General features: G+C 41.4%; 1 long non-coding RNA gene across 1 annotated transcript; it reads right to left on the bottom strand.

Moving 5' to 3' along the window:
* Positions 1 to 5,583: 5,583 nt before the first annotated feature.
* Positions 5,584 to 10,708, bottom strand: LOC124394673. Its single transcript, XR_006927536.1, has 2 exons — positions 10,451 to 10,708; positions 5,584 to 6,024 (listed from the first exon to the last, which is right to left on the bottom strand). It is a non-coding gene; the product is annotated as an uncharacterized LOC124394673 (long non-coding RNA).
* Between the last annotated feature and the right edge of the window lie 13,220 nt (positions 10,709 to 23,928).

Below are 23,928 nucleotides of genomic sequence, written 5' to 3'. Positions count from 1 at the left end.
TTGTACTGTTTATAGTCACTTCTGGGGTATAGTTTTTATTTTGTATAGTTTTTACAGTTTTCTTGTACAGTACTGTATAATCAAGTATACAGTAGGTTTACTGGTCGGCGCTATATTGGGTTTTGTGTCTTGTCTTGTGTCGTCTGTCTGCACTGTCTGTCTGCACTGTTTGCACCAGGTTGCACTCGATGCACTTTATGTAACTTGTGTTGTTGCTCTATGTTGTTTTGTTTGTTGTTGTTTAGTGTAGCACCAGGGTTCTGGAGAAACGTTGTCTCATTTTTACTGTGTACTGTGTACCACTGTGTATAGTAGGAATGACAATAAAAGCCTCTTGACTTGACTTGACTTGAAATTCCAAAATGGGGATAAATAATAAATGAAATGTCAGGTTGCCAAATATTTTACAAAGCTTGTTGCCTCACAAGGATTTTGGCAAATATGTCTGCACAAGAACAGCTCAAAGTACTGTACATTCAATACTCCATTTGGTAAATACTCTCACCTCAGATTGACATTTGTAAATGTCTCTGCATTAAAAATATTCAACAGAGCAATGAAGAACATCATCAAAAGACTTAAAGGAGTTAGAGCAAACATTTCTATGGAGCGTCAGCCAGCATTTAAAGGTGCAGCCATCCCAATTCCTCTCCAAATGATCCAAGATCACTTCCTGCATTTCTCTCCTGTCTGGGGAGGCCCTTTCATGGGCCAGTAAACTGTGGAGTGCGCACAGGGGCGAGTTCAGCTCGTACGCCTATTTCATCAGCTTCCCACAGGGATGTTCGGGATGGTTAGCGGATCTCCAATACAGGCCCCTCGATTCTTAGAGGGCTCTGCCCCAGAGTGCCTTCGAGCGTGCCGCTCCATTCCAGAGTTCCCACGAGACAGGTGTCTCTCGTTACCGATTCCCCATAAAAGCCTCCATTCCCATCTCACTCGTGTCGGACCTACTTAATGGCTACCACAAGTAGCCGGGTTCCTGACTGCCAGCATTCCCCGCTGGTTGCGGCTTCTTCTTTCGGTCCTGTGGATTATAATTTCCTTAATGGATTTAACCTCCCATATCGGATTACAGTTCTCGACCGTATTATACTTTCCTGACGGATTACCGGCATCGCGATTCGTGAACTCCTGAACTGTTGTCTGTGTGCTTACCTTAAATAAACCATGATAGAACTACTCCCGCTTCCGGCTCGTGGTCTGTGCCCTGACAACTACATTTAGCAAAATCAGTCATTTCTTTTTATTTATGAGGATAAAAACGTAACTGAATGTTATACCATGCCATGGTCAACGAACCTGGTGTGAATTGGAGTCTGCACCCACCACCTCGAGAAGTTCCCTCACTCATACACTCAGAAAGAAGAGGCGGGGGCTGGGAGACATCATGTCAGTAAGAAGAACTGGATCCAAATAAAAATGATGGATTACAAACAAGGTCTAAACCCTTAAGAGCCCAATTCAGAAAAAAGAGGAAAGAATAAGGGGGGAAACATGCAGCTCATCTTGTTATAAGAATGTAGCATAGGCAAATGCATTTAATGAAATAGGTTAATAACTGTATATCACTTAACACGTTTCCTGCTGTGCAAAAACGCATAGAACAACAATATTTATTTTAGTTTGCATATCATTATAATTTATAATATAGTACAGATCAAAAGTTTGGACACACCTTCTCATTCAAAGAGTTTTCTTTATTTTCATGACTATGAAAATTGTAGAGTCACACTGAAGGCATCAAGGGCTATTTGACCAAGAAGGAGAGTGATGGGGTGCTGCGCCAGATGACCTGGCCTCCACAGTCACCGGACCTGAACCCAATCGAGATGGTTTAGGGGTGAGCTGGACCGCAGAGTGAAGGCAAAAGGGCCAACAAGTGCCAAGCATCTCTCGGGGAACTCCTTCAAGACTGTTGGAAGACCATTTCAGGTGACTACCTCTTGAAGCTCATCAAGAGAATGCCAAGAGTGTGCAAAGCAGTAATCAAAGCAAAAGGTGGCTACTTTGAAGAACCTAGAATATGACATTTTTCAGTTGTTTCACACTTTTTTGTTATGTATATAATTCCATATATAATTCCACGTGTTAATTCATAGTTTTGATGCCTTCACTGTGAATCTACAATTTTCATAGTCATGAAAATAAAGAAAACTCTTTGAATGAGAAGGTGTGTCCAAATTTTTGGTCTGTACTGTATGTAGTTTATCATAATGTGTGTAGCAACAAAACAATTACAATCTAACTAGTATAGTTGGATTGTAATTAAACTCACACTTTTTGATTTGGTTCCCTTTAATTGGGGTGATGTCAAATGTTTTTTTTAAAGGTCATCTATTATATGGATGTAGATGTTGTATGTATCTTATGACTACAATTAGCCAAAGAGTTTCTGGTTCTTAGTTCTGATAAATGGTGCATAATGATGTGAAATTAAGGGGGTGTCATTCAAGCAAAACCACCATTGCCGGTTGGTGGAATCTACATATAACCAACATACAGTTCAGAATTAGTTCTACAGCAAGCATAGTATTTGGACTCATGATAATTGTAATAGAAGTCAATCAGTGTTTGAGTCATTAATATCATTCCATTAATAGATCAGTGTGCTGAGAGTCACATTCGAGTCTTTACACAAAAACTAAGCTGATTAAGTAAACAATCTTGTGATAAAAATGATAATAGGAACATTATAGTTATAATAAATCACTACTTTGGATACTGAAGTTCATTTGAAGGTAAAAACTTTTGTACTTTTACCCAAGTGACAGTTTAAATGAAAACTTTTACTTTTGCTGCAGTCACATTTTACTGAGTGTCTACTTTTACTAAACCACCTGCTCTGTGTCCTTCATCCACCAGTGCACTTCACAAAGCTTGAGATAAAACATTAATGAAGACATAAATTCATTAAAGAATTAATGAAGGTCATCTTGGTTTAGAAAAATGTAAGAGGAGAGTAAGAGACACAATATTCTGGCCTAGGTTGAACAAAGACATTGAAAACCTTGTGAGACACATGTCAGAAATAAACAAATCAAAGAGCCAATGATAATACCAGACTTACTAACATCAAGGGAGAAGGTTCGAATGGATTGCTTCCTTTTGAAAGGCAATAATTATCTAAGTGGTAATTATCTATTACTCAAATTACACTGAATGAGCTTTACCTTCTAGCATGTCTACAAAGTGCATTATAACACTGCATAATGCAAAATCTATTTTTACAAGACATAGCATAACACAAACTGTCATCAGTGACAATGGCAGATGCTTCAGCAAAGAGTTTTTAGTTTTCAGTGCATTATGACTTTGAGCATGTGACTTGTATTCCAGAATATGCTCAGTCAAATGCACTAGCACTTAGAAGACCCACTAGACAGATTAAAAGACCTGATAGATTCAATCTGTAAAACTGCTTAAAATATAGCAACGGGGCAGTGTGAATGTTTATAGTTTGCTGTTGTATTAAATTTAATAAATGTAAATATGCATTACGGTTAACTGGTATATTTATACAATTTTAGACGGGTTAGAAAATAAGATTGAGATCACTGTTTAAAGTTTTCTTAAAGAAAGTGGGATGTGATGATATTAAAAAGTAGCAGTACCCAGCGGCCTCTCCGGATCCAAAATGGTGCTTTTCGTGTCTTTAGCTTGATTTTCACCAGAGACAGCAGTGTTTATGTATACGACCGCCAGACGCTGTACAGTACAGAAATCATGCAACAACCAATCTGCAGGATGATGTACTAAATAACCTTCGTGACCTCGGCTTGCTGTGACTTAGGCTACAAAAACCAGGTCCCCAGTCTTCGGTCTCGCCTGATGCTGGTGGCCGGGAGAAGGGACGTTGGAAGCGCTGCTTGAATAACCGGAAGCGCGACAAGCGCTAGGCTAAAGGCGACCCTGTGAAGTTGCTGTTTAAAATAAATGCAAAGATTTGAAATACATGGTGATTTGCTCTTAATTAGAAACCTAACAAATTGGCGACGAGGATACTAAGCTTATGTACTGACTTTATTGACTGACTAATAATGTCCTTAAATGTCTCAGCACAAACAACATTCCTGCCCTGCCAGGGCGAGCCTACCATGCCATTCGACATTTGGTTACATGTCTTTGATAACTATTTGCTGGTTATCAATGCAGTGGGCTCTGCATGGTCTGATGCTTGGAAGAGGGCTACATTACTTCATTGTTTAGGCGCTGAGGGTCAACATATAACACTGCTGTCGCTGCTTTAAAAAAACAGTTCATACCAAAATTTTACGTTGTTGTGGCATGGCATACGTTCAGAAAAAGAGTGCAAGTCTAACACAAAAACATACGACAGTACATTGATGCTTTGCATACTCTTTGCTGCTAACTGTGACTTCGGTGATAAAATCGATGAAATACGTAATTCGCGACCAGTTGCTGGAACATTTACCAAGCAATGATATTACACAGACATTGTTACTCCAACAGGACCTAACATTACAGAAAGCAACTGTCCTTGCAACACAACTAGAAGCTATGGCTGAGCACGGAAAGAAAATAAGAGTGAGAGAGGACCTTTCAGGAAAAGATTAATTTGTTTTCAGAGGAACAAGACTGTTAGTTCCTGTAGCCTTGTGACACACTGTGATTTCCTTGGCACATGAGGCTCACCAGGGAGTAGAACATACGAAACAGTGATTGCAGGACCTTTACTGGTGGCTGCAGATGGACTCTCAGGTCCAGTCAACAATGTCTGCATGCATTCCTTACCAGTCCAATGACAAATTGGCTGTAACGCATGCAGCACCCCTGCAGCCAGTCCAGTTTCCTAAGGCCTATGGAAAAAACTGGGTCTAGATATAGTCAGACCATTTAAAACAGCCACCCCTGCTTGCAGATATACTATAACACTCACAGACTATCATTCCAAGTTGCCAGAGCTTGCCTTTTGCTAGCAGTGCAACTACTCAAGTCAAGTCAAGAGGCTTTTATTGTCATTTCTACTATACACAGTGGTACACAGTACACAGTAAAAACGAGACAACGTTCCTCCGGAACCCTGGTGCTACACTAAACAACAAAATAGAGCTAAACACAACACAAAACTACATAAAGGGCATCGAGTGCAACCTAGTACAAACAGTGCAGACAAAAAACAGTACAGACAGACAACACAAGACAACACAAGACAACACAAGACAAGACACAAAACCTAATATAGCACCGACCAGTAGACCTACTGTATATTTTGACTATACAGTACTGAGAGAATGTAAACAGAACAATGTAGTGCAAAAACAGCAGCAGTCAAGAGGTGCAAAAAACAGAAGCAACAAAACGTGGATTAGCCATACCAAACGGCAACAGTTTGGCTTTTCTCACAGCGTAAGCATATAAAGAGAGGATATAGACAAGAACTGAGTGTTCTGGGTCAACCTGATCTAGGACGAGTGATCAAGGATATCTTACAATTCCCCCGTTTTATCCATGATAAATAAGAATGGATAAATCACAACTTAAACTATCAGACATGTTGCATAGAAATAGGATAATAATCAGAAACACGAGGGACAGGTTGATAACCAGAATGCATACAGGTGAGTGATTGCTGGATACATTAAAAATACATGGTCCAAATAAGCATAGTAACAGAAAAACAATGACAGTCGGGATTATCAAAGAAATGTACGGAGCTGACACACGTAGCATGGACCTGCTGTGTGCTGACGAGCCGTCTAGTTGGCGTATTGCCAGAAGGTGTTGTCGTGTGGGTGAGCCTGGGCGGGAATCCCAGCCCCAAGACTGATGAGAAAGACAACCATACCGGTCACTGGTTGTGTTACTTCCCTTGATTGATGAGAGGTTGTTCCGTTCCTCGCAGCTTTCCTTGACACATCCTGCAGTTGTGAGGATGCCTGAAGAGTTGGCACAGAAAGGTCTGAGGAGTTGTCACTGGACCTTGATAGATGATGACAGAGGGGAACAGGAACCGATACACATCTCCTAGAGAACTTATGGGGAGGTCAAAAGGCTATGCTTCTGTAACATAAAGAAAAAAGTGATACACAGGGTACATGTACACACAATTAAGAGGGATGACTTCCAGTGGGACATTTCTTGATTCTGGTAGCATGAATCCACTGTGGAAAAAGGTCAGTTAATACACCTGTGTGTGTGATTGCGACTATTTCTGCTGGCCCCTCATATTTGCATTTACCCAATCGCCTGGGTTTTAGAGATTTAATCAGAACAGCGTCTTCCACCCGGAAGGGATGGGATGGTGTCACAGAAATGACAGGTATAGATTTAGAGATCTGTTCATAATGTTTTGACAATGTATTAATCAGGGCAGCAGAATACTCCGTGATGTGCACATCCAGATCAGCTGTACCTATTGCTGGTTTACCTTTTTTCCAGGGCGTTGGAAATGGTCGCCCAAAAATAATTTCGTGTGGTGATAGGTGGACGTCTTTTCGTCATTCTCATTTCAGCAAGGACTGCGGGTAGTAAGTCTAAAAAATTTTTTGTTAACCATAGCTTACATGGCCTTAGTCTGTTTGTCCTTAATCGTCTGGTTATTTCTCTCTACGATACCGGAGGACTGAGGGTGATAGGGAATATGGAAACGCCATGACAGGGATAGGTATTTACATAAGTCCTGCGTTACCTTCGCAGTGAATGGTGTTCCTTTGTCCAAATCAATCACTTGAGGAACACCATATCGTGGTAAAATCTCTTTGGCTAGGATACGTGTGACGACCTTAGCATTTTCTCGTTGACAGGGGAAAGCTTTAACCCACCTCGAGAATTTGTCTACCATCACCAGGAGATACTTGAATGGACCACAGGGAGGCATGTGAGTAAAGTCAATCTGCCATTCAGAGAATGGAGCAGTGGGTAGTGGGAGGCATTTTTATTTCGCTGCACTCTTAGTGATGTTATTCCGGGCACAGATCAGACATCTAGATAAAATTGAGTCTATCATGCAGTTTAAGTTAGCTATACAAAAAAATCGGTTCATATCTTCCCTCACCCCCCTTCGTGCGCGATGTGTAACACCGCGAAACTCAAGCACGAGGAAAGGAACACAGTGAGACGGAAGGCATAGGCGACCATCCGCACTGTTCCAAAGGCCGTTGGAGGCCACGTAGGCATTGTGTGATTGCCAAAAGGCAGAATCAATCGGGGTGAAGGAGGAATGGACAGATGACAAATGTAAATCAGGAATGAGAGCGGAGGAAAGAAGACAGGTATTAATAGGAGTGCTAAGAGAGGGGAAGAATACCTGAGCTTTTTCCACTCTGTCAGCCAAGGAATTGCCCTTGGCCACATTGTTGTCATAAGAATGGGCTTTTGTTTTGATGATGGCCAGTGTGCAAAGAAGACAGCAAGCAGTGATAAGGTCCTGAACTAAGGACAAATGAGAAATGGATTTCCCTTCAGCCGAGGGGAAACCACGGGATTGCCAGATGCGGCCAAAACCGTGCACAATACCAAAGCCGTATCGGGAGTCAGTGTAGATGGTGATATCTTTTCCTTCTGAAAGGACACATGCACGAGTCAAGGCAAAGAGTTCAGCGGCCTGTGCAGAAGAAAAAGGCAAAGAGTAAGCTTCAACAGTGACATCAGGTAAGGAACAGACAGAGTAACCACACAGAAATTTACTGTCATACGGCTTTGAACATGAGCCGTCCACAAAAAGTGACTCACCCCTGTCTAAAGGAGTGGAAGACAAATCTGGCCATATACTAGTGGAGTAAATGAACTCGGAGCAGCAATCATGTGTGGTGTCATGCAGTGTGTTGTCTTGTCTATTAATCAAACGAGCACGGGCATGACCTAAAGTGTCGAAAGAGGAGGTGGCCTTGATTTTCAGATTACTGGTCGAGCAAAGGATAGTTTCATAGCCGGATCTTCTCTGAGCTGTCAGGTGTTGTGTGTGTAAGTTCTGAAGGACCTGTTTCACCTGATGTGGAGAATGCAAGATCATAGGATGAGACAACACTAGTTTTTTAGCGTCTTGAACCATCACAGCACAGGCAGCCACCACACGAGGACACGCAGGTAAACCCTTAGCCACGGTGTCAAGTGTTTTGGACAGGAGCGCACATGGTCTCATGCTCCCCCATGCTCCTGCGCCAAGACAGCAGAGGCAGTTCCATCCTGTTCATATGCATAAAGGTGAAAAACCTTATGATATTTCGGAAGTCCGAGAGCAGGAGCTGAGCACAGAGCTGACCGCAAAGCCTCATACGCCTTATTCATCTCAGGTGTCCACGTTAGCGGGTGCTGCAAAGGATCGTTGTGTGAGATCACAGAGCAGAGACGTTTGTTGTGGAAAGAGCAGTCAGGTATCCATGGATGGCAGTAATTAATCAGTCCCAGGACGCCTTGTGTTAAGAACGACCTGTATACGATCTTTAGAGAGCCGTTTGCCGCCTTGAGAGAGTTCGAACCCTGGGTATTTCACAGTGGTTCTACAGAACTGGAGTTTGGTTTTGGATGCCTTAAATCCTTTTCTGGCCTAATGACGCAGGAGGCACAGGAAGGCTTGTTCACAAAGGTCCTCGGAGACTGCGGAGATCAGGAGATCATCTGCATACTGTAAGACAACAGAGTCAGAGGGGAGGGCAAGATCACAGAGTGCGTCCCTTACCACAGCGGAAAAGACTGCTGGGGAGTCAATGAATCCTTGTGGCAGACGTGTCCAAGTATATTGATGCCCCTTGTGCGTGAAGGCGAAAAGAGGCTGTGTCTGCACTTCTATGGAAACGCTGAAAAAGGCAGAACACAAGTCAATCACCGAGAAGTGTGTATGATTGCATGGAATTGAAGTGATAATAGAGGCCACATCGGGCACAATAGGTGCAACAGGAACCACAACATCATTTATTTTTCCCAAATCCTGAGTAAAGCACCAAGTGCCGTCTGTCTTAGGAACCGGATTAACGGGTGTGTTGTATGAACTCACACACGGCTTGATCACACCCTGTAGTAACAGAGAGGTCAAGATTTTTGTTATTCCCTGCAGCTTTGATTCAGAGAGAGGATACTGTTTGAAAACCACAGGATGTAAATGTTTTAGTTTAACTTCATAAGGAGGACAATGAACCAAGCCCACATCGTCCTTATGCTTCGCCCAGAGGAGAGATGGCAATTCTTCCAGTGAAGAAGGGAGTGGTAATATCTGTGTGGTAGAGAGAAAACAGTCATTAATGTTCATGTTAGAAAGATATGACAGAGGAGCAGAGTCAGGAACTGAAACCTTGAGTTTAGAGCCGGAGAAGGTGAGAGAAATGTGCAGCCTACTCATGAGATCTCGGCCCAAGAGATTAAACGGATAATCAGGCATAAAAAAAAAACAATGTTGCAGAAAAATATTTGTGTCGGATGGACAGGTTACTACGTTTGGTGAGCTGATACTTCAGGACTTTCTGTACCTCTGGACGACAGTTATGTATAAAAGTCGTGAGGAATAGAGGGTTACTTTCTGTGTCTTCTAACTCCACCGCTCCCAATAAAGTCCAAGTCTCCTTAAATCGGGTCAAATATTTGAAAGTAGTTTCACCCTTCTCCTGTTTACAGTTAGTTACTTGAGAGAGATCTCTATTGGCCTGCTGCCGCTGGAGTAGGAATTTGGTCAACTCCTTTTTTAACGCCGGGAGAGCGCTCAGTGATAATAATAGAAGGTGGTTTTGCTCTTAATTTTTTTCTTTCGACCCTCCCCCCTCGTCTTCCACCTCCGTTTTCGTTTTCATTTTAATCTCATCATTCCTAGGGTGTAAATTCGACACCGTGTCAATAAGCGTTTCCTTGTCGTAACTGTCTCCTAGTTTTGCATGAAGGACAAACCTATAGTCTGCGCCTGTCATGGTTTCATTTTAACCCATTTTTGATAACTATCACCCATGTAAGAATAACCCCAGTGACGATCGTAAAACCTTCATAAATTTGGGAATGTGCAGATTTCAGGTATTCAGACTTAAAGGTATCACCACGAGGATAAGTCAGAAATTGAGGTTGTGGGTCAGTCCACCCTGCTAAATTGTCTAGCCAGGGGGTAGAATAAAAGGTGAGACCACAACGATTCATCCAGTCCCGAGGGGCTTCCTCAGGATCTGGTTTAGGATATTTTGTTCCAGAATTTCCCATGATCCAATATAGGTACAACTCTCTGACAATGTTAGATACAAAGGTTAGATACAAAGATTGGAGGCCAGAGATCGAGATAGATAAGGCGGTTTAATAAAATTTTTGATGTCTCAAGTTACTGTGACTGCAGAGACGGTTCAGCGCGCGCTACACGACGGTACAACGTCGACAACAAGTTCGCTTACGAATACAAGGTGCGTGCCTACACATTGAACGGTATGACAAGATACCAAATCAGCCAACACGGATATCAGCATACGAGGTAAGTGCCTACACATTGAACAGTATGACAAGATACCAAATCAGCACTTACCCGAACACTGATATCCCGGACGAGCCCCCAAGAACTGTAAGGAATGTTTTATCCTCTGACGCTTGGGCAGGATTGCCTTCTGTCCCCTGGACAGGATACCCCTGAATTCAGCCTTTCCTCTCGATCTCTGCTCTCCTACGTATACGGGAAAGTCTCAATGAAACACACGAGTCAGCTTTCAGAGAGAAGTTCCAAAGTTTATTGTCTCACACATGAAGATATACTTCCAAAGAGATGGAGAGAAAGGGGGTGGGCTGCCAGGTGTGTGTGTGTGTGTGTGTGTGTGTGTGTGTGAACAGAAGAGAAAGTTAGGAGAGACGACACCACAAGGTCATGTTGAGCCTGCAAAAGATAAGCCTAAAACAGAAATACAGGAACCACTGTGTGTCAACAGAAACATACAAAAAAGGTTATTCTAGAAGCATACAGCAGAATTACTATAACTACTAATGGCAACAAGATACATATTACCATACTGTGAGAACATAAAAACTGTTAACGATAATAACTCCGCATCTGGTCATGTTATTCGTTTAGCAGAAGCAACAAAACATGGATTAGCCATACCAAACGGCAACAGTTTGGCTTTTCTCACAGCGTAAGCATATAAAGAGACTCTCTTTATATGCTTACGCTGTGAGAAAAGCCAAACTGTTGGTCAAATATGTACGATTGTATTAACATTTTATTGACTAAAAATGCGTTAGAAAACGTTCAACTCAAAGACGAGTTCGTTCAGAATCAGTTACATATAGCAGGTCGGCTGACTCGATTTCCTTCTCATACATTCCCGCAGCCGCTGAACATATTTGACCATTAATTTTGTGACATTATAAGGGAAGCCGAGCTTCCCTTGCAGTCTTAAAGAAATCGCCTCTGAAAGAGAGGATATAGACAAGAACTGAGTGTTCTGGCTCAACCTGATCTAGGACTAGTGATCAATGATATCAAGGAGATCTACATCTATGTATTTTTTATTTTATACCTCCTACAGTAATAATATTTTGAGAATGTTCAGATTTCAGTTCGTGCTTCCCCGCGAGTGTATGTTAATTCCTAGTTGCTTGGTAATTGACACGACTGTTATCAACTTAGTTTAGGATTTCCTACAGTGCAGGGTGTACAGATCATGATGACAGATAAATTCCAAACAGCCATGACAGCAGGCTTGTTCTTAGACATGGCACATTGCATCAGAGCATCCATGCAAAATGTTTAAGCAAAACACCAAAACTATCCCTAACAAATGCATGGGGCATTTAAATAACAATTTGCAATTCATAGTTTGGTCTTATTTTTTCTCCATCAATTTAACAATTCAAATGTATTTTATGTAAAATAAAAATAACAATAAAATAATTATACCATTTCATTTAAAACCACACACACACACACACACACACACACACAATTCATAATCTATTTCTCAGAATATAGTACACACAAAAAAAAAACATTTTCAATCACTGTAATCCAAACCTTACTTTACAAACCTCAGTGCGCTGTCATACTGACAACATGACTAAAGATTGAGAATATCTTGTTTGTGAACAATTACAAAAGGACTTGTTTTTCTAACCGCAATAAGATGAGGTAGTATCAAAAACTTTGAAGACTAATGGTGCTAATTGGAAGTATTCTGACCATGTGCATTATCACATCTGTGATTTAATCAAGGACAACAAGTTGGAACAAAGAGCAAATGTGAAATTCTGCATGAAACTGCAAATCTGCCAGAGACATTTGACAGGATTCAGGAAGTTTACCAACTCGTATGTTCATTTATACAAATACTTACTTTTGAGGGATTTACTAAGGATTTTGAGAAAAGTACAGGCTTTTCAAGAAATCCAATGTGTTGTGCTGTTTGTACAAACTGTTTTGGGAACTGCACCAACTGCTTTCTGCTTGCATTTTTGTGCAAATGATCCGCTCTTGGAAAGCACTCCTCGAGAAGGGTGCTCCTTAAAGACCACCTGGCAGCCTGGGAAGGTTCAGACATGTCCTGTGCACTGTAGAGTGAGGCTACACGATTCTCGTCCATCCCGCTTCAACGGGGTTTGTCCCACCCTGGCTCTGGTCATGAAACAGGAAGTAAGCACTCCCCTGAGGAAGGGGGCCATCGAGCTTGTCCCTCCATCAGACAGAGAGTCCAGGTTCCACAGCTGCTACTTCATAGTTCCCAAAAAGGACGGTGGGTTGCGTCCTATTCTAGATCTACATCAGCTGAAGCACTCTCTAATGAGACTTTGGTACATAGTGCTGACCCTCAAGCAGGTCGTGTCTCAGATCAGGTCCGAGGACTGGTTTGTCACAGTAGATTTAAAGGATGCATACTTCCATGTATCCAGGCTTCCTTCTCACAGGAGGCTCCTGAGGTTCCCTTTTAGGGCTGAAGCTTACCAGTATCGAGTTCTTCCATTTGGCCTTGCCCTATCACCCTGCACCTTCACAAAGTATGTCGATGTGGCTCTGGTCTCTGTCTCTGGTCTCCCTGAGACTTCAGGGCATCCGCATCCTCAACTATATTTACGACTGGCCAATATTAGCTCGATCAGAACAGCTATCGGTCTGGCATCAAAATGTCATTCTCGCTCACATGAAGGCTCTAGGGTTCTGGCTGAATGGCGGGAAAATTGTGCTTTCTCCATTACAGAGAACCACCTATCAAAGCATCATATGGGTTTCAACCACTATGCGCACGTAGCTTTCCTCTGCCCACATTGTGTCCATCCTTACGGCCACCAGGAAGGTCAGAGAAGAACAGCCTCTCATTGTTAACCAGTTCCAGAAACAGCTAGCGCTCATGGCAGCTGCGTCCAGTGTTAATCACTTGGCCATCTGTACATGAGACCCTTTAAGTGGTGCTCAAGACCCATGGGTTCTCACGGAATTACATCCTCCTCTTCTGCGGCGATGCCTACGTGCCTTAGATGTTTGGCGGGTTCATATCTCAGGGCCCTGTGTTGGGAGTTCCCGTTCGTTGCATCACACTTACACCGGATGCATCCTTCATGAGATCCAGGTGGATGCTGCACATTGGTGGTGGTTGAGGAGAATCCCCCCTTTCATATGTAATGCGCTTTGAGTGCTGCAGAAAAGTGCTATATAAATGTATTGTGTGATGTAATGTGTAATGAGATGGGGAGCTGCCCAAGGTCTATGGAAAGGGCCCCAAATACTGTGCCACATTAATTGCTTACGGATGCTGGCCATGCTTCTGACACTGAAGCATTTTCTCCTGGACTTCAGAGATCACCACGTGCTGATCCGGTCGGACAACACCTCAGTGGTAATCAACCATCAGTGAGGCTTGTCACACCAAATCCTTCTGTGGGCCCAGGGAAAGCACCTCTCCATGAGAGCAGCTTTCATTCCTGGTCAGTTAAACGAAGCAACAGACACCATTTAGGGACAGGGGTTGAGACCCAGGGAATGGCGGCTCCACCCTCACCTGGTAGAGCAGATTTGGGAGAAATTTGGCAAAGCCCAGGTGAATCTGTTCGCATCTTGAAAGACGTTGCACTGTCCCCTCTGGTTTTCCCTTAGTCGCAATGGCTCAGGCGTGGCCGAGGCTACACCTGTACACCTACCCCCCATTGCGCTGCTTCCAGTAGGCTGTAGATGATGCCTGTTCTACATGTGACATGAGCACTACCATTTGGATCCAGTCCACTGCCCAGTTGGTTCTGTCCTGGAAGTGGCCTACCCGCTAATAAGCAGATATTGAGCAGATGGATAATTTTTGCCAATGCATCCTCTTATGAGTCCTCTGGTCTCCCCGCTCCATTCGGGGTCAGAGCTCACTCAAGCTAGAGTGTGGCAGCATCTAAGTCTTGGTTTTTTGGAGGTCCCTTCAAAACATCTGCAACGCTGCAGGCTGGTCCACTCTGCTGACCTTCATCCAGTTTTACAACCTGGACCTCAGTGTGACTCCTGGCCCCTCTGTCCTTCAACCTAGCTGTGCCCATACACACTAGTCAGAGACTGGTCAGTGTGGCGTGATTGGACACTCATTCCTACAGCATTGCGATGCAGCTCGAGTTCCTAAAAGGGAACGTCTCTAGGTTATGTATGTAACCCTAGTTCCCTGATGGAATGAGATGCTGCATCTCTATGCCATACTGCCGTGTTCATTTCATGTGTGTTTTATAGCTTCCTAGTCCTGACGTCACCCCGCCGTTGATGGCTCGCGTTCAATTTTGACCGATTACTGTTGTAGAAAATGACTCAGAGTCACTGGTTTTGCTTCCGAATATAACGGCTCTCATTATCAGTCAACAAAAGCCCGAGTTGGTCAGCAGAGCAACTGACTCTTCAGTCACAATCCAAGTTTTTTTATACCTGGACCACAAATGCATGTCTATACATCCCACTTCTCCATCCATACATTGTTCACCCAACATCTGTGTCTCATTTGGCCCCATCATAAATACAATGGTGGTGTCCCAGTAGGTACAAATGTCTACGCACACACACATAACAAACTAAACTATTTCATGCATAGATACCCCACATTGTACATTCCTGTATGCACACATCAGAAATACATTTTTAATTGAAGCTACAAATAAATATTGAATATGCATATTTGATTAACTGTATTCTTCCACATTACACACATTATTTCAGAGCGTGGACAATGAAGTCGTGTTCCCAAAGCATTGCGACGCAGCGTCTCGGTCCCTCAGGCAACTAGGGTTACATACGTGACCAAGAGACATTTACACTCAGCTTACTAAAGTCAGAGCGAGGTTTGGTCTTTCTGCACCAGCACTCAAACAGATCAGCTGCCTCTCATAACTGCTGTAGATTAAATTTACCACAGTAAGTGTATAATATATATAATGATGTAAATTGTGTTACACCTGGTGCAGTCATGAAGAAACAGGAAGTACAAATGTGGCTTTATTAGCCAGTTGATAATTGGGTTAATTCACCGTCTAAGATTTGGCGTGAGAAGACTGTACAATGAGACAATTTTTCCAAGGAAAAAAGGCTAATTTAAATATCCCTGAGCTTTATTTGCTGATCTGGAAAGCAAATTGTATAGGCTATTTGCATAGATGTCTTATGTCATCCCTGGTTAAGCTAACTCTAGAAAGAAAACTTTAAAAACGAAGATTCTTAAAAAAAAATCAGAGAAATATTAAACCTTTGAACCAAAGTGTTGGGTATGCACATTAGTATTTACTGTACATCAACTGGCACTCACCCTTCTCCAAAGTAACTTAAATTTAGCTCATTTTTGTACTGGGCTCAGAAAAAGCAGCTTGTGATTTGAACTTATGACTTTTTGTTGTAATAAAGAATGAATAACATTGTTTTTGTCCCTAAGTGTAAATTTGTCCTTAATAAGCAAGCCGGTGGTGACTGAGGCAAGGAAAATCTCTGGCATAAGAAAGAATCCTTGAGAGGAATCAGATTTAAAAGGGAACACTGCACCGAAGGACACTTATGCAACTGAACTTGGTGAATTTCGTCTTGTCGTACTCACCACTGTCATCGCAAAGTGCTTTGAAAGACTGGTCCTCCCCCACCTTAAAGCCTGTCTGCCACCCACTCTGGACCCATACCAATTTGCATGTTGCCTAAATTGGTCAACTGAGGACACCATTTCTACGGTACTTTATTCTGCCCTGACCCACCTGGACAACCCCGACACTTATGTCAGGATGTTGTTTGTTGATTTCAGCTCAGCTTTTACCACCGTTAGCCCTTCAAAGCTAATCTTAAAGCTGAAACAACTTGACATCAGCAGACATGTTTGTAACTGGACCCTTGACTTCCTTATGAACAGACCACAGTCTGTCAGACTGAACTCCAGAGATCATTGTGGATTATAGATGAGCAGGCAATCACACTCACGCCCCCATTCAGATCAATTGAGCTGCTGTTGAGCGGGTACACACCTTTAAGTTCCTTGGAGTCCACATCTCTGAGGATCTCAACTGGTCTATGAACTCTTCTCTCCTGGTCAGAAAGGCACAACAGTCCCTATATTTGCTAAGGAGGCTTAAAAGGTCCCATCTGTACTACAGGATACTAGAGAACTTTTACCACTATACCATTGAGAGCATCCTCAATAACTGCATCTCAGTGTGGTTCAGCAGCTGCTCTGCTTTGGACCGTGAAGCCCTTCAGAGGGTGGTAAAAAACTGCCTAATGAATCATCTGCATTCAGCTTCCCACCTTGGAGAACATTTACAGTAAACGCTGTCTGCAAAGGGTGAGGGGCATCATCAAAGATCCCTCTCACCCCAACCCTTGACTATTCCCCTTTCTCTCATTGGGAGACACTACAGGTGCCTCATAGACTATTCATCCTTCTTCTATCAGCAAGACACTACAGGTGCCTCAGAGCTGCACACAGACACATTGTGTGTGTATTGCACTGCTTTATCCAATATGCATTTTTGCACCGTCCATGATGTAAGTTTCTCATTGCACTACTGTATTATGCACACATTCATATATGTACATATCTATATCATGTTATTTGAACCAGAATCTTCTGACGTCTTATCCTCTGCACAATCTTTGCAGAGTATATTGTATATTACTATATATACACCATATTATGATTACCTACTGCATCTTCTGTACATTATTTACTCTCATCCCTGTATATATGGACCCCATACCCTATTTATCACACGGCTATTTATTCATTGTAAATAGGCCACTTATGCACTTCTGTTTAGATGCTAGCTGCATTTCATTGGCTCTGTACATGTACCCTGCACAATGTTGAATCAATGTCAAAGTTTAATCTAATCTAATCTAATCTAATCTTATCTAATCTACATTTACACAAGGAAGAATCATTAACTATTACCTGCTGGTTTGCTCAATGTTCTTCAGCCTACAGCTGATTGAATAGATTGAGTTGTTGGTCTTGGGCATAAATGCAAGTATATCTTCTCCTATCCCAAACATAGCATTAAGTTTAGCCCAAACCACATTTTTTTTCATATTCAGATAAATTGTATGGGTTGCTATAGGTCCAGACCTTTTCTCCACAGCCGCTGGAGGTATGTGCTACAAGGTAGAAGTGAAAACAATTACATTTAATTCTATAAAAATGTGTTTGTTTGTTACACGTTTAACAATGGACATTGTCTCAAAGCAGCTTTACAGAGATAATGTGGTTATAAAGTTGTATAATAGAATGTATACGTTTATTGCCAGTAAGTTTGTTCCTTTTTTAGTTTTATTATTTTTTTTTTTTTTAGTTTTTTTTTTTAAGTGGTGACTGTGGTGAAGGAAAAACTTCCTGAGACGGCATGACGAAGAAACCTTGAGAGGAACCAGACTCAAAAGGGAATCTCATCCTCATCTGGTTGGCACTGAATGTCCAACATCACCCAATGCTGCATGCTGAGATATTGTAAAGAGGCAAAACCTTTATATATTGCATCATACTCTCCTTTTTTTCAAGTCTCCTTGCTGTGAAGCTGATTCCAAGGGGCCCCTGCACCTCAGTTCCAGGGAACTGAGGCAATTGAATAACAGATGCTTCAGTGCTGTTCTCAAAATCTTCTTTTAATTATGGGTTATGTCAGCACTGTAGAATCCAAGCCTGTTAAGCAAGATTTAGGAGACAAACAAAACATTAACAAAGATTTGGGTTCTCATTTATTCACTCCAGGCTTTTCAAAACACTTCCTAAAAAAAGACAGTTTAAGTTGTCAGCCATTAGAGTCATATACACAGGAGGTGACCCTTGTCCTGAACATCCCTTCACCCTTGTAGTGGGAATTGCATTGGGAACTATTACAATCTGGCAGCAATAATCGCTTGTTTTTATCTCCTTTCATGTTGTGTGTCAATTTAGTTGATGCATTTACATTCTAATTTCTGAGTGACTGGATTTAAGGTGTGCATACAATCATTGCATTATAGCTATGCTCATTTTTTCTCTCTAAATATTTTCCTTTTGAGGGGAGCTTCATTATCTAGAGTGCAATGGAATGTTGATTCTATACATTCATTAGCCCAGTCAGGCTCTGTGGGGTCACATGCTGATGCAATGTTAATAACTGCAGGAGATTATTAATCAAATTTGCTGCAGTAGCTGAAGTGAATGTATGTTTAACACGGTAACGTGGCGAGGTACAAGTGACTAAGGCAGATTTTAAAATGTGGTAATGATCTGAAATAACTTTGATCTGAGAGTGTGTCGCCACTATGAGTGGGTCCTATAACATTTAGATTTATTCAACTTTTACTTTCTAAAAATAATTAAATGATTTTTTTAGATGACAATTCTAAACAAATCCTCAGTCACATCCCCTGTGTCCTTAGTTCTGTGGTTTTACACTGTTGTGTAAATGATTTGAAATCAGGAAGATAGTAAGAAGCCACACCCATTTAGTAATTAATGATCCTTTTTGCAGAAGTCCTGCTATCTTTAATTAGATACTAAGCATAAACTTCACTTGTTCACTTATTTCCTTCCACTTCGTGTTTAAGTAATCCAGTTTAGAGTAGGTGAATATGCACAAGCAGTTTGCATGAGACATCTAAACTGATGGAACACAAATAGCAACTCAGTCTACCAGATACCAGAAGGAGTAAGGTGTGTTAGTGCTGCAAGACTGATCATCTGCCTTCTTCAGATTTCAGGTACTTTACTCAACATTCTACACAGATCCTGGACAACATTACATTAATGTTTTCATGTAATGAAAATTAATTTTAGGTAATTATCTGGATTTTTTTTTTAGCATTTTTCCTTGGAAATTGCTACAATAGACATATTTAAAGTGTTATGTTATCTATGTTATTTGCTAATAATGTTATCAGTTGTTCAGTGATGGAGACTTGAGTGTAAACTGTCTGTAGCATTCATGTTCATTTCATGGTGGTCTGAAAGCAGCAAGTGATTTTTCACGGGATAAAACTGAACATATAACATTAACATTAAAGACATCACAATTACATTTTAACATTCCGTAAATTCTAGTTTATAATTCAAGTATTTACAAGTAATGTGTAAAAGCACTGGTACACATTTTGGCAAAATAATACTTATTAGAGTGCACGCGAAACCAAGCTGAACATTTAGACTTTTGGATATATTTGTTCATGTTCCTTGAAACCTATAAAAACTGGCAGGACTTGGTGGTGGTGTAAACATTCATGTGCTGGAATGTATTTAAAAATGTTAATCATACCAGCGTGTCCGATCCCCCACCCCTCACCTCATTCATGGCAGTGTGAAGTGTGTATCTACTCATAGAGTGAGCATTTACTTCTGTACTTACATGTGTTCGTTTTCATTTAATTCATGTCTCTGCCCCTAATTTCTGCATTGTCATTTCCATCACATATCTTAAGTGTTCACAGCTATTTTGCAGTCGCCCTGTAATTAGCTTGTTGTTAAAAACCCGATGTGTTGATATGTTTGTATTTTGCAAAGTAACTCATTTGTTTAACAACGATTAAAAAGCAATTTAGTTATTTTTGTTCTGAATATTGGTTTTCTGATTAAGTTTCTGTTTCTGGTTTCCATGTTCATGTTGTTTGCCTCTTTCCCGTTCTTAGTATGAATGATGTTTCGATTCTGCCTGACAAATGGAATTTTTTTGCCTGTTTATTCAATTTACTCAAGCCATTTTTAGCATCTGCTTCTGCTCCTGTGCTTTTAGTGCACATACATGAAACAGGATCAAACACAGTAATCAACAGTGTTTTCGCTATGTAATACATCAATACTTTTAAATACCTTTCAAATACCATTTCAGTGTAATTTAAGTCTAATTTTTGGCTAAAAATATACAAAAATAAAACCTTAAAACAATTGCAAAGAACTTCACCTGCTAACTGTCATGTACTGGAGGCAGCAGATGCATAGCAAACTTTTATTTCGAAAGTGAGGAAAACAATGGTTAGTGAAATGTGACATGCAGGAGCTACTGAGATATAGTTCCTCTCCTCTGACAGAGCCTCACACCAGCCCCTTCCCCCAGGCTCCCGACATGCAAATCACCATTACGAGGAGTGCAATTATATGAGTTGACAGTTGAAGAGCACAAGTGTTCTGTTGCTTTAAATTCTCAGTTCCTTTGCTTGTCTCTACGCATGCTCAGGTGTTATCCTAGAGAAGTTTCATGTATGTGGACGAACTCCTGCATTTCAATTAATAAGCGACACTTGTTAAACTGTCTCGCTCATCTCGGCTCATAATCCAACATGGTGTCAGAAGTGGTCTGCACAAAATCAAGATGACATTCACACAGTAAGCTGTCAGAGATTGCTGCATGATAAATTATGGCTGAAGGCTTCAGCAGACCCAATCCATTTGTCTTTGATGCCAAAAATTTTAGCGTGCTTTTGAACTATATATTTATTTCTGCGGTACACTCAGAGAAAGAGCCTCACACAAAAGCATTCATACTGCTTAAAAAAGCATTCGTACTTAACCTGGCATTCGTACTTAAAAAGCATTCATACTTAACCTGGCTGGCTCGGAAGCATTGAACATGAATGAACATTCGTGTATGCACCCGTGGTGTAAATGTGTGTAAAATATAACGATGGAAAGACACAAATTTAATTCAAGAAATCAAAAGTCAGGCGAGACAATTGAGGCATATGCAAGTAACTAAAGAAACAAGGCACAGAGTTGCAGGTTGGAGATTTACAAGATACATTGGTAAGGGATCGACTTGTGTGTGGGATACTTGATGGAATAAGGAAAACTCCCGTGGCGTGACAATGTGTTGACATTAGCAAAGACTATTAAAATATGTCAGATACATGAACTAACACATCACCACACAAAACACTGGACCAAAACACAACCTGGCAAATGTGGACAGTGTTTAACCAATGGTAAAAGGGAAGCTGTTTCAAACTCTCAAACTCAGGCTAGACAAGTTTGCCTCACAGCAAGTTCATAATTGCAACAATTGTGGAGTAACAAACGGGAGAGATGTCCTGCATATGGCCAGCAATGTCACAGGTGCAACAAATGGAACCACATCCAAAAACGCAAATCATCTAAAGTTCATTGCGCAAAAAATAAAGAAATATATGAAGCCAAAGAAAACCGCCATATCTTGCACAGTCAAAATCAACGGAAAAACAACTGAACTAAAGAATGACACAGAAGTCTCATGCATCATGTCCCTGCAGACATTTGCACAAGTAAAGCAAGACAAGAATCAAGCAAGAAGGTGTCAAGCCATGTAAAGCTTGTTGCTTATTGTAGAGAATCCCCAGTTTTACCTTGCCATCTTAATGGTCAAATCTACACTCTACAGTTCTGTGTGGTCCGAAGCGATGTACAGCCATTACTTAGGCTTTCTGGCTGCCTTCGGATGGGCCTCATTTCTCTGAATAAAGCAAGTTTTGCTCAACAGATCAACTCATAATGTGCAGATCTTTTTATTATGCCCAAACAACACTTAATTCTTGGAGTTTTCTGATCAGGGAGAAATCACACAGCACACAGCATGGCACAAATGTTCTTCTTCAGTTTAATGCAGATAACAGACAAGTATATACACACTGGAAAAAACCTGAGCTAAAACTGTTCCTGATTGGGTAAGAAGACAATAATAACCAGAAATGTGTGAGTCCAGATAAAGACTTCCTGTAGACCTCCATACTCACATAGTAAAGATCCTATGGACACTGAAAAGATAACAGGAATGTGTTTAGAGAACCAGTGTGAGAAGCATCTTAACACTAACAATGGCCACTTTAAATCATTTATGATTTAGAACCTCACACCATAATATAGGATGTTCTTCATTGGAACAGGATCGGTGATATAAACTGCAAATGAAAAGATAAAGACAAAACAAAAACAACAGATTTCATTCCATTTCATCCCTACATGCATATAATCCTTCATCATCATCAAACATGGCAACGTAATGTAACAGTTTCCTCTCTGAATAATGTGTTCAAAGAGAATAAGTAAAATTCGGAGTGTAATTACAACTATGCACATATAGTTATAGAATTTAGACCTAGAGCAGGTATCATGGTGAGCTAAACAAAACAGTTGAGTGAGTTACAGTAGATCTTCACCCCATTTCTACTATAAAGAAAGGATCTTTCCGTGGGCTCTCAACTGTTTCAGCCCTGAATACTCACTTCGGTAGGCTTCTTAGGCCAACTGACCAATTAGTGCACAGATTAAGTGGGTGCTGTTTTGATCCTGCTTGCGTGTATCCACTGTGGCTGATAATCAGTCAGAACTCCAGTTCTGGTTACAGTTAGAACAGTCACTGGACCCAGATACTTCGGCTCACCGACCTTGGTAGGCTTCAGACTTCGTATCAGGACCTGCTGATTAGGCACAAAAGGGTGTGTTGGCTTATCTCTGGGCAGAGGAAGAGTTAGTGAGACATCAGCACTGATAGAATTAAATTTCTCAACCAGGGCAGAAACATAGTCGTCCACCATCACTTCCAGGTTACCTAAGGAAGAAAATCCAGTGCGTCCCCTGACCCATGGGTTCGGGAAAGGCTTGAACATTAAACTTTCAAAAGATAATTTTTTATTTGAAGATAGGGTCATTCTCATTTCTGTGAGTACTACCGGGAGAACAACAGTTCAATTTCGGCCTGTTTCAATGCAGGCTTTAGTAACACCTTCTTTAATGGTTCTGTTTGTTCTCTCTACCACTCCAGCTGACTGTGGGTGAGAGGGAATATTAAAATGGCAGTCAATTGCTAAACTTTCAACCAAAAGTTGTGTTACTTTAAAAGCGAAAGGTGTGCCGTTATCACTTTCAATCAAACTAGGAATACCAAACCTAGAGATGATCTCTTTCGTTAATATTTTTACAACTGTTTTTGGCGTTCTCTGTCACACATGCAAATGCTTCTGGCCTTTTACTGAATCTATCAACTATAACCAAAAGATATCTCAAACTTTCTACAGGTGGCATATGATTGAAATCTATCTGTAGGTGTTGGAAAGGGGCTTCAGGAAAAGTAAGCGCAGTATGTTGTACAGGTCGCTGTACGTTTTTTTTTGTATAGCGCTTTTAACAATTAACATTGTCTCAAAGCAGCTTTACACAGATAATGTGGTGATTAAACGTAAATATGTTCTTTGTAAGTATGTTTGTCCCTGATGAGCAACTGTGGCAAGGAAAAACTCCCCGAGATGGCATAAGGAAGAAACCTTAAGAGGAACCAGACTCAAGAGGGAACCCATCCTCATCTGGGTTGCACCAAATGTCCATTTGAAGCAGATATACAAAGCTGCGGGGTACAGTGATGATGATCAGAAGCAAACTGCACTCCCGAGTCAGTGCAGCAGACCGCCGACACCGACTACAGTCCAATCCGTCCTCAAAAGCACCCGTTCTACTCCGGAATTATATGGAACCACCCAAGGTGTTGATGAGATACCGTCCCAAGCTGCACAGAAGTGTGAAGATCCACAGAGGGGAGAGGGGCAGGAACAGTGGTCACTGGAACCTCAGGAGCATGTTTAACTCGACCGAGAGA

Source organism: Silurus meridionalis, chromosome 2 (assembly GCF_014805685.1).
Source record: "Silurus meridionalis isolate SWU-2019-XX chromosome 2, ASM1480568v1, whole genome shotgun sequence".
NCBI classification, from domain to species: Eukaryota; Metazoa; Chordata; class Actinopteri; order Siluriformes; family Siluridae; genus Silurus; species Silurus meridionalis.
Note: the sequence above shows the minus strand (reverse complement) of the source record. Positions and strands in the feature narration are given on the sequence as shown.